Below are 10,185 nucleotides of genomic sequence, written 5' to 3'. Positions count from 1 at the left end.
ACGTCGAAAAAAATAGCGGCGAACTGTTAACCTCTAGTTTCAGCAACGAACGCACCTGGCCTGTTACATGCGTGGCCAAACAGCAAACAGCAGGCTCTATCACAATCACAAATTCAATAAATTTTCTAATACAAATATAATTTGCAATCAAAGTTATGAACGATGCGGGAGTCGAACCCGCGCCTCTCAGGTTCGTCCAAGCGCTGTTACCAACTGCGCCAACCGTTCAGTGAACATATTTAATTTGTATAATAATTAATCCCCCGGGATATTACTTTAAAAAAGAAATTGTTTATAATACAATAGTAATAACATCCGATACCAATAGGTTTTAACATCGTTCTGTCTCTATCACATTGCTTTCGTCAGATAAAGACAGTATGTCGTATTCAAGATTCCAACTTCAACGTAAGTTATATATACCGTATACGTAACACAGCAATGACGTCACACAGCTCCACATACCTCGGCCATGCATTCTCTATTGCATTACTTAACAATAATAATATTATTTTCGAATGATTTTCACATCCAGGAATGATTAATCTTTGTTCTTTTTAGTATTCATATTAAATACACACAGTCAAAATCTTCGTATATTTCTGGTTGTAATGTATTTTGTATTTTATAAAATAAAATACAACAGTCTGTGATAGATAATAGTAAAGAAATAAGATAGTGGGACTCCTTTGCACAGGAGCTGGCCAGATAATGGGTACCACAACGGAGCATATTTCTGCCGAGAGTGACGAATTGTAGTGCCGCTCAGAGTTTTTGGGTTTTTAAATAATCCTGAGCGGCACTGCATTGCAATTGGCAGGGCGTATCAATTACCATCTAACATAAAACATAAATAAATACAAATAATCATTACATAAATATAATCTGAATCCTGACTAAGCCTAGTGATTACAAGTATCTCGAAGTGACGTCAAAGTTTACAGTACGCTATCGCAGCTGGCAATGGGTCTCTATACTCTAAAATATTATTAAAATTGTAAGTTTTACCTGCGACAGTTTGAACTAAGTTAAGGGTAAGTTCCTGTGAGTTTCGTAGTGACCAATAGATGAATAAATGTCTAGAGAAAGGTTAGAAGTTAATGGATATCTTTCACTATTATTAAGAGCATCTTTTATATTTTATAAGCATTATTTTATTAAAATCAATAAAAATTTGTTTAACAATGTATTTACTAGATACATTTAATTGGATAATATATATCTATTATATAAAATTCTCGTGTCCCAGTGTTTGTTACTAAACTCCTCTGAAACGGCTTATCCGATATTTATGAAGTTTTAAACGTATGTTTAGTAGGTCGGAGAATCGGCCACATCTATTTTTCAGACTCCTAAATGACCCCTTAACATTTTTTTTATTATTCAGGCATATTTTTTATTTTTCAACATTCAAAAATACATACAGCTTCAAATTTTCACCCCTCTACGATCAACGCCTATTTTGTATCGCGATTTTAATATTATTCTATTTTATCCACAGATATGCAATAGTTACAAGATGGCAATCGAATATAATGATTATTGTAGTACGATAAATTTGTTAGGTCTGAGAATCAGTCGTCACATATTTTTTATTTCACAAATATTTTAACTAGGTATGTTTTTTATTACTTTATATGACAATACAACGTTTGCTGGGTCAGCTAGTAAATAAATATGATTATATAGTACAGTAGTACTTTTAAACTTCTTAATTATCAACATATAGTTACAACCATAGACGTAAAATATACTTACTTAAAGACCACCTGACAGCCCGTTAATTAATTAAATTAAATTAATAATAATAATGTGGAATCAATTTTGATTTCTCAATGTGTGGGTTATTTAATTTAGTATTCAAAATACTAAGGAGCTAATGCCAAGAGTGGCTGACTGTTTATGACTTGTCAATTAAAATCGGTAACAGTAACAATGGACTCGCTAATAGACTAATATTGTCACAAAAAAGATTTGATTGTTTGTTTGCATCGAATAGGCTCCTAAACTACTGAACCGATTTGAAAAATTCTTTCACTGTTGGGAGGCTATACTATCCCGTGGTGACATAGGCTATATTATATTTTCATAAAAATTAGGGATCCTTACTAAATCTCCAATAATGTAATCCAAAGTGTAAAAAAATTTACGCGGTCAACGTCTCGGGGTATCAGCTAATAATCGTTCTTCTCTTTCACACACATTGTTCGTCTGTACTCTAGTGTTTGTAGGTCTATGGTCGTGCCACTGCGACCGCATATTTGGCGTTGTTTAACCCGAATTAAAGAGGATGTCGGGTCGAGGTTCCGCGCAAGACTTTCACCTTCGGAGCGCTGCGCATGCGCAAGGCCGAAGCACCGTTCCCCGCGACTTCCGACACCCGTGCCGGAGCCCCCACCATCTGCTCCGAACAAGTTTTACAACTACTGTTGTAAACACGTGCAATTTTTTAGTTTCCAATCTAACTTTAACATTTTTTTTAAATTCGCACGCCATGAGCTGCCCTTCATTGAGCGGCAAAATTTAAATACTAAAAACATTAATTATAGAATAAAGGATTACCTATTACATAAATTATAGCAGCTAAGAGAATTTGAACCTGCTAAGTCATATTTATAAGTTATATTTATACGTTTCTAAGTCTTTTAAAATATTTTCACTGTGTTCATTTAATTTATAGCATAAGTTATGAGTTGTGACGTATTATTAAGTGTTATTAGCATTAGTTGTTAACCTTTGTGGTTTTTTTAGATGCTAATTTGACCTAGTTTTATCTCGGTATATGTAATGTGATAAATAAATAAATAAAATAAAATAAAAATATGTGAAATTGATATTTATTTAAGTATATATTTTTAGAATAGTATTTTTTATGACAATGACTCTAAGGGACGAGACGAGCAGGACGTTCAGCTGATGTTAATTGATAAACTCTGCTCTTTACAATGCTCACGATTCTTGAAAAACACGAAAATTCTGAGCGGCACTACAACTGCGCTCTTCCCCTTAAGACAAGATGTTACCTATGTCTCATTTGCCCAGTAATTTTACTAGGTAGGGCGCCCTTCAGACCGAAACAAAATAATGCATACACATTACTGCTTCACGGCAGAAAAAGGCGCCGTTGTGGTACACATAATCTGCAAATGATTCGAGTTTTCTTTAGTGTTAATTCCGCCAGTATTTGTCTCAGAGTCTCGTGCCAGATTTTAGCAAGGCAACACGTCCTGAGGATGCCTCGTGTAGAGGTGAAACACGTGTCGAATTGTTTAAAGACAAATACTGGCGGAGTTAACACTAAAGAAAACTCAAATAATTTGGATAATTATGGATTTCCGCAAAGTAACGCCTACTTCAATAATTTTTTTTTACTCACAATCTAGCCGGCAGGAGGAGCCTGCCTAGCACAGGATGGTAAATCCCATTAGTAGCCTCTTACAACACTCTTGGGCCTGGAACTTCCCTCTTCTTTTTATGCCCCGGAGAAGAACAGGGCAAATTATTATGCGTGCACTATGGGCAAATAGTGCACGCATATTGGGATATGAGGCTTGACAAATTAAATTAGGTGAGATTAAGTGCAAAAAAAATATGATTTGTTTCAACAATAAAAATGTTAAATTTTTACTATATTAATCAAAATATTACAAAATCCGGGATATAATATAATATGAACTTTACGTTTTTATTTTTCTGAATGGTATTCTTGCTTCAAATTTGCCAAAATAGGGATTCATTAAAACTGTTCACAAATAGCGGAGAAATCGTGTAACACATACAAATACAGGCAAATTTAAAACTTTACCGTGTGATATGATCTTACATATTCCTGGCCAAGATTATGTGAAGCTCCGTGAAAGGCATGAATTTTGTCCGAATAATTCTCTCCGTACAAGTATATAAAAAATGAATAGAAAATATATTTACAACAATAATTATAATATTATCCCAAGTTAGGCACGGCCTGTACCATAGGCCCGTACTATGGATGAAAGATATAGATATATCCTGTATATATTCATGTCCCAAAGTTATGGAACATGAAGGGAAAGTACCTTAAATATCTAAGATAGGTTATTTTACTGAAAGAAGACTATTACTATATAATTTGTGTAAAAGTATGTCAATATTATTAATATTATTATTTATAACGGATATACATAAAACCCACATTGCCATTTGCCATTCCAGTGATTTGCCATGTCCAGGACATCATTAATGTCCGTCTGTGTCTGTGGATAGATAAACATCGAGAAGAATGGATGAAATAGATGAAACTTTGGGTTTGTGGGGTATTTGGTGATATTCTGAAATGTGAGTGCAGGAATCAAGTAAAACAACTCTTATCAACCTACCTGTAATAGATACAGTACAGTACGCATATTAAGTTGACCTCCATACGAACCGATAAGGTCTTATTATGCAGATCATTAATACTTGAAATATTTCTATTGATTAAGGAAATAATGTTACAAATGCCCGTTCATAAATATTATTATTTAAAAACTTTCAACCATTTAGATATAACCTCCTTTAAATTTAAAACGAAAAACATTTTTTTGCCGACTGCACTACGTAAAGAACCTATATTATTAGGTTATTATTTTTCGGAGAAGAAACCGAGTAAGTATCATTTACCCAGTAACTTCAATAGCTACAAAGCCTTTCAAACCAAATACAATAATACTTGAACAATACAGCCTGACTGTGTACCCACCACATAGACTATCACAGCTGTGAACATGTCGAAAAGAATTAAGGTTGACAGTTAACCTCTATTTTGAGCAATACACGCATATATATATACTAGCTGACTCAACAGACGTTGTTCTGTAGATAATAAAAAAAATACTGTTGTATAGGAATTTGCCAATAATATTTCAAAAACATCAAAAAATATTTCGTAAAAAAATGCTCCGCATGTTGTTATAGTGAAATTGTTTCACAGCGGAACTGTCAAACCGTGCGTCACTAAATTCTCTCATAGAAAATATGTCCATACAAAGCAAATATTGAAAATAAAAATAATTACGGGTTCCAAATCGAAATAAAAACTATCCTTTCTCTCAAGTTGGACCAAACTACACTCCATGAAGTAATCCCCATTAAAATCCATTCATTAGTTTAGGAGTCCATCGCGGACAAACAACGTGTCACGTAATTTATATATATTTAGATATAATAACACGCACAAATGAGGACATATCATTCGCAGTCCGAAATGAAATAATTAATATTATTTAAACAGGATTCATATATTGGACCTTACAAACTAATTTGTTTTCTATATTAACAGTCATTGTAAAATACTCTATTGATTGCAAAGCGTGGCTGTTGAGTTTCTAGTATGTTCCTAACATGATATAGTAGATTCAGTTATTCAAATTACCTAATTATATTTAATGACGAGTAGTTTAAGCCTAAGTTTATTTGACTTTGACTTTGAAACTTATTATGGTGTAATTTGTGGCATGTTCCATATGTCGGCCATGTTTTTATACGACGTGATTTATAGAGCTTATCGGCCTTACAAATAAACTTGGTATAAAGTTATAACTGATGATAAACAAAGAAAATGCAAAATGTTTACAATATCGTTGACAACACTGTCAATACAATGATTATTCTGAAGTTTTCCTAATGACAGCTTGCAAATAAACGCGGGAAACGTTATACGTCTGGACAAACCATTCGTAAGCAAAATGTCTATTTGTAAACAATTTACATATTCTTGGTTTATACTTAGTTATAACTTTATGCCAATTTTATTTGTAAGGCCGTAAATGTATAGAACGTCATTGATATGAATAAAACAATTGATTTTAATATATTTACTCTTTTATTAATTTCATTACTATAGTATACTTGAAATAGAGTAACATTAAAAGCTACGATATTAATATATAGCCTTATTTTTATGTTCACTTTCAAATATTGTCCTTCACCTTTTTAAGCAATTAAGATAGTTAAGTTAAATTGACCTTACCAGCGAATTATTAACTGTAGTTATTAATTTGTTTATTAGTTATTATGTTTGAGGCATCTCAATGGTAACTTAATTCCTTCCTGGTGGAAGAATAGCCACCGTAGTAAAAATCTTGGAAAACTATTTTGTAATTTTTTTTTTCATTTAGAATATAGGTATTTGTTTTAGTCATAAGTATCACTCATACGTCTAGATAGAGTCTCTTGCTTCTAGACAACCGATGAGAACAGGCCAGGTTTATTACTTTAGTGTGCGTTACCAGCTACGTCTTACACTCGCGATTTGTATGTCTCTTTATGTTAGTGTGCGTGCATTGCTCAAAATAGAGGTTAAACTGTCAACCTCTTTTTTTTTGACGTTTTCACAGCTGTTACAGTCTATCTAGACGTATCATATAAATGATCTTATATTTAAATATAAGTTATCGTAAGGCAAAGAAACGAACGCATAATTTAGAACAATGTTTTATTATTTTTTTTAAATCTTATATATAAAATTCTCGTGTCCCGGTGTTCATATATACAATTTAAAATTTTCACCCGTCTACGAATAACACTTATTTTTGTATCACGATTTTAATATTATTCTATTCTATTCACAGATACGCAACGATTACAAGATGGCAATCGAATATGATAATTATTATTGTAGTACAATATATTTGGTAGGTCTGAGAAGCGGTTGTATCAATTGTTTATGCCACAAAAAATTTAATTATTGATTTATTTTTATTACTTTATATGGCAATACAACGTTTACTGTATTTATATAATTCTAATATATAAAATTCTCGTGTCATGGTGTTAAACTTTGAACTCCTCCGAAACGGCTTGACCGATTCTCATGAAATTTTGAGTGCATATTGGGTAGGTCTGAGAATCGGACAACATCTATTTTTCATTCCCCCAAATGTTAAAGGTGGTCACACGAATTTTTATTTTTTGATTATAAGTCAGCATTAAAAAATACATACAACTTCAAATTTTCACCCATCTACGATCAACAGTTACTTTTGTATCGCGATTTTAATATCGGCAATACAACGTTTGCTGGGTCAGCTAGTATTATTATAATAAAATATATTATCTGAATTTAAGTGATTACCACTACCCATATTCTTCGACACCAGGGGGATATGTTATAGGAAGCGTTGCAGCAGGTTTTAGGACGGTAAACTTGCTTTTTTTAAGTTATCCATGCCGCATCGTACTGGGAACACTGCTCAAGGAAGCTAATGCAACAGTTATACAAAAATCACACTATGGTGGAACGCCACACATCCTTATGGTGCAGATGACACCCAAGATAATAGTGTCTATTTCGAAGGTGGATTATGAAGGAGGACATCAGGTCAAATATCGCTTCCGAACGCTCCTAAAGTTTCTGCTTAATTAACTTAACGTAGTAATTAAGTACTTAAACTTACATAAAAACGTAAGCACAAAGATATATAATACACATACCAGTGGGAGGCTTTTTTGCCGTAGCTATTGAAATTACTGGGCAAACGAGACTTTATATCTTATATCTCAATGTGACGAGCGAATTGTAGTGCCGCTCAGAATTTTTGGTGGTTTTTCAAAAATCCTGAGTGCCACTGCATTGTTATGGATAGGGCGTATCAATTACCATCAGCTGAACGTGCTGCTCGTCTCGTCCCTTATTTTCATTAAAAAAATCACATTATACCAAAAAGAATTTTATCACTTCATTTTCAATATAGTAGTATTCTAAGAAGACATTACGAATTTATTGTTACGTGCAAGAGCGACAGTAGCGCCACTACTATTGTGCCAGCTAATTGTACATGATATAAGGTTTTTTTTTTATGAAAATAAGGGTCGAGATGAGCAGGACGTTCAGCTGATGGTAATTGATACGTCCTGACCATTGCAATGCAGTGCCGCTCAGGATTCTTGAAATACCCAAAAAATACTAAGCAGCACTACAACAGCGCTAGCTACGGCACCGAAACACAGTAATACTTACACATTACTGCTTCACAGCAGAAATAGGTGCCGTTGTGGTACCCATAATCTAGCCGGCATCCTGTGCAAAGCAGACTTCCACTATATCCCACAAAGCTATATACTAGATACAGTTTTTAATATTCTGTGCTTTCGACATAGTGCAGATTTTGTAGAAATATTATGACTTGCCCTATGTAAGTTTGATTTAGAACATCTAATACACAGACGTGGTACGCTAACTGGGAATAATGAATGCGAAAAAAATAAATGATTGCGATAACCTGCTTTGGTTCTTCTACGGATCTTCTCATTTCTGATTCCATCTCGCAGGGAAACTTCACGTACGTAAACTACACATTGGTAGGCCTGGTAGGTATGATCTGGTCGCCGTATTTACGTTGGATGAGGGTAGCGCAGGATCGATCATCGTGGACTTCTTTGGGGGAGGTCTTTGTGCAGCAGTGGACGTCTTCTGGCTGATGTGATGATGATGATAAATTTTAGATTGATTTTACCTGATTTTAAGATGTAGAAGTAAGTTTAAGCCAACTTATAGAGAGCTAATATTTTGAGTAGAGTTTCGGTTTTGATCATTAAGAAAAATAAACTTCAACTTTTGAGGATTTCTGTTTGAGGTTACTGTGCTATGAACAATGTTTACTAAATGCTGCCTTTTAGATAATTCACTTTACATCACATTTCCATATTTTAAATAGTGTTTACTTAAATAATTGACCAGGTAATATAAATTTTATAAAACACGTTTTATGCAGACTGTATTATTATTCACATACGAGTAAATATTTTAATTGCATACTGGTTTTTATTTTAATATAATATACGAACCTATTATTAAATGCCATGCTAATGTCATAGAGAAGTTTAAAAGTTTATATATGCGCGTTTTATACCCATGACAGACCCTCAAGCGGTGCCTCCTAAAGGCGCTCGGCACGAGACTTGGTGAATGGCAGCGGGAGGAGTGCTACTTGGCCACTACATCTACAACAAGATAGAAATGATTTAAGTGACTGGAATTAACTAATTGGTTGATTTCTATTGATATAATTCCATAAAAGTGGTGCACAGATCGTTATCTACTGCGTCTTGATAGAAAATTCTACTTGTCTTTACTCTTAGCAGTCAACAACAAAATGAGTGAAAGCGAGAGTGAGCCATGAGTTTTCGCATACGGACAGACTGACGGACTGACACACACACACACACACACACACACATACTTTACACTATACATCACCGCACTCGCCGGCGAGTGTGTTATTATCTCATTTATCAAAAGATCATCGGACTATCAGATCATAGTAGATCGTAAGCGATCATATCTCCCAGCCACAAGCACACAGCCGGTCCGAGATTCTCCTTAACAGATGCTCCGCAACTGATGCTGCGCAGTATTTGCGGCCTCCACTGCCCACGTCCTTTGTAGGACGTGGGCAGTGGAGGCGACAGCGACATCGCTGTCAAGCCTTCAGGGCTACCAGCATAGAGGAGGTTTTCAGTAAGTGTCCAAGCCCGACATATGAGCCCTATTTCAGGGTCTAAATAAGTAAATGTATTTCTTCCACTAAAAAAAAATGAGCCTTGAGGTTTATTGTCTCGCTTCGCCCCCTCGCGTCCTTGACTCGCGCTCAAAAAACCGACACGAAGCGAGGTGAGGCAAGGGAAGACTAGGGGACATCAGCGCACCTCATTCTCGCACTCCAGTTCCCTCAGCAGTCTCACGTAGAGTCTGGAGCGGGCATTAGAAAAAATATTGTTTTAAAGATGATCGCGCATAGAGTCTTGATTTTCCAACACATTGAGTTTATCTATGTCTTTTCCTAGACTACTCGTATAGAGTACTGCAAAGTGAGATTTATATTAAAGATATTTATTTAGTTACTAACACTATCAATGTATAAGAATATCTTATTCCGTAAAACAAAATTCACAAGTCACCTAAGACAGTTAAATACATAATAAAACTAAGTTACTTTCACTTAAGAGTGGCCGACTTCATTTTAACTTGTAAAGTTGGTAAGTTACCTAATCGTACAAAGAATACTTGATTTTATTTATGTAGCCACTTTTTCTTTACTTAAATGTTATATTTCTTAGTGAAATGTTATTATAATTGTAAATTTAACAAGAATTCCATAGGGGACTAGTAAAGTCTATTAAACAAATATTAATATTAATAAAGTATAGAAATCTTATTTTGATAATTTT

This window comes from Leptidea sinapis, chromosome 31 (assembly GCF_905404315.1).
Source record: "Leptidea sinapis chromosome 31, ilLepSina1.1, whole genome shotgun sequence".
In the NCBI taxonomy this organism is placed as follows: domain Eukaryota; kingdom Metazoa; phylum Arthropoda; class Insecta; order Lepidoptera; family Pieridae; genus Leptidea; species Leptidea sinapis.
Note: the sequence above shows the minus strand (reverse complement) of the source record.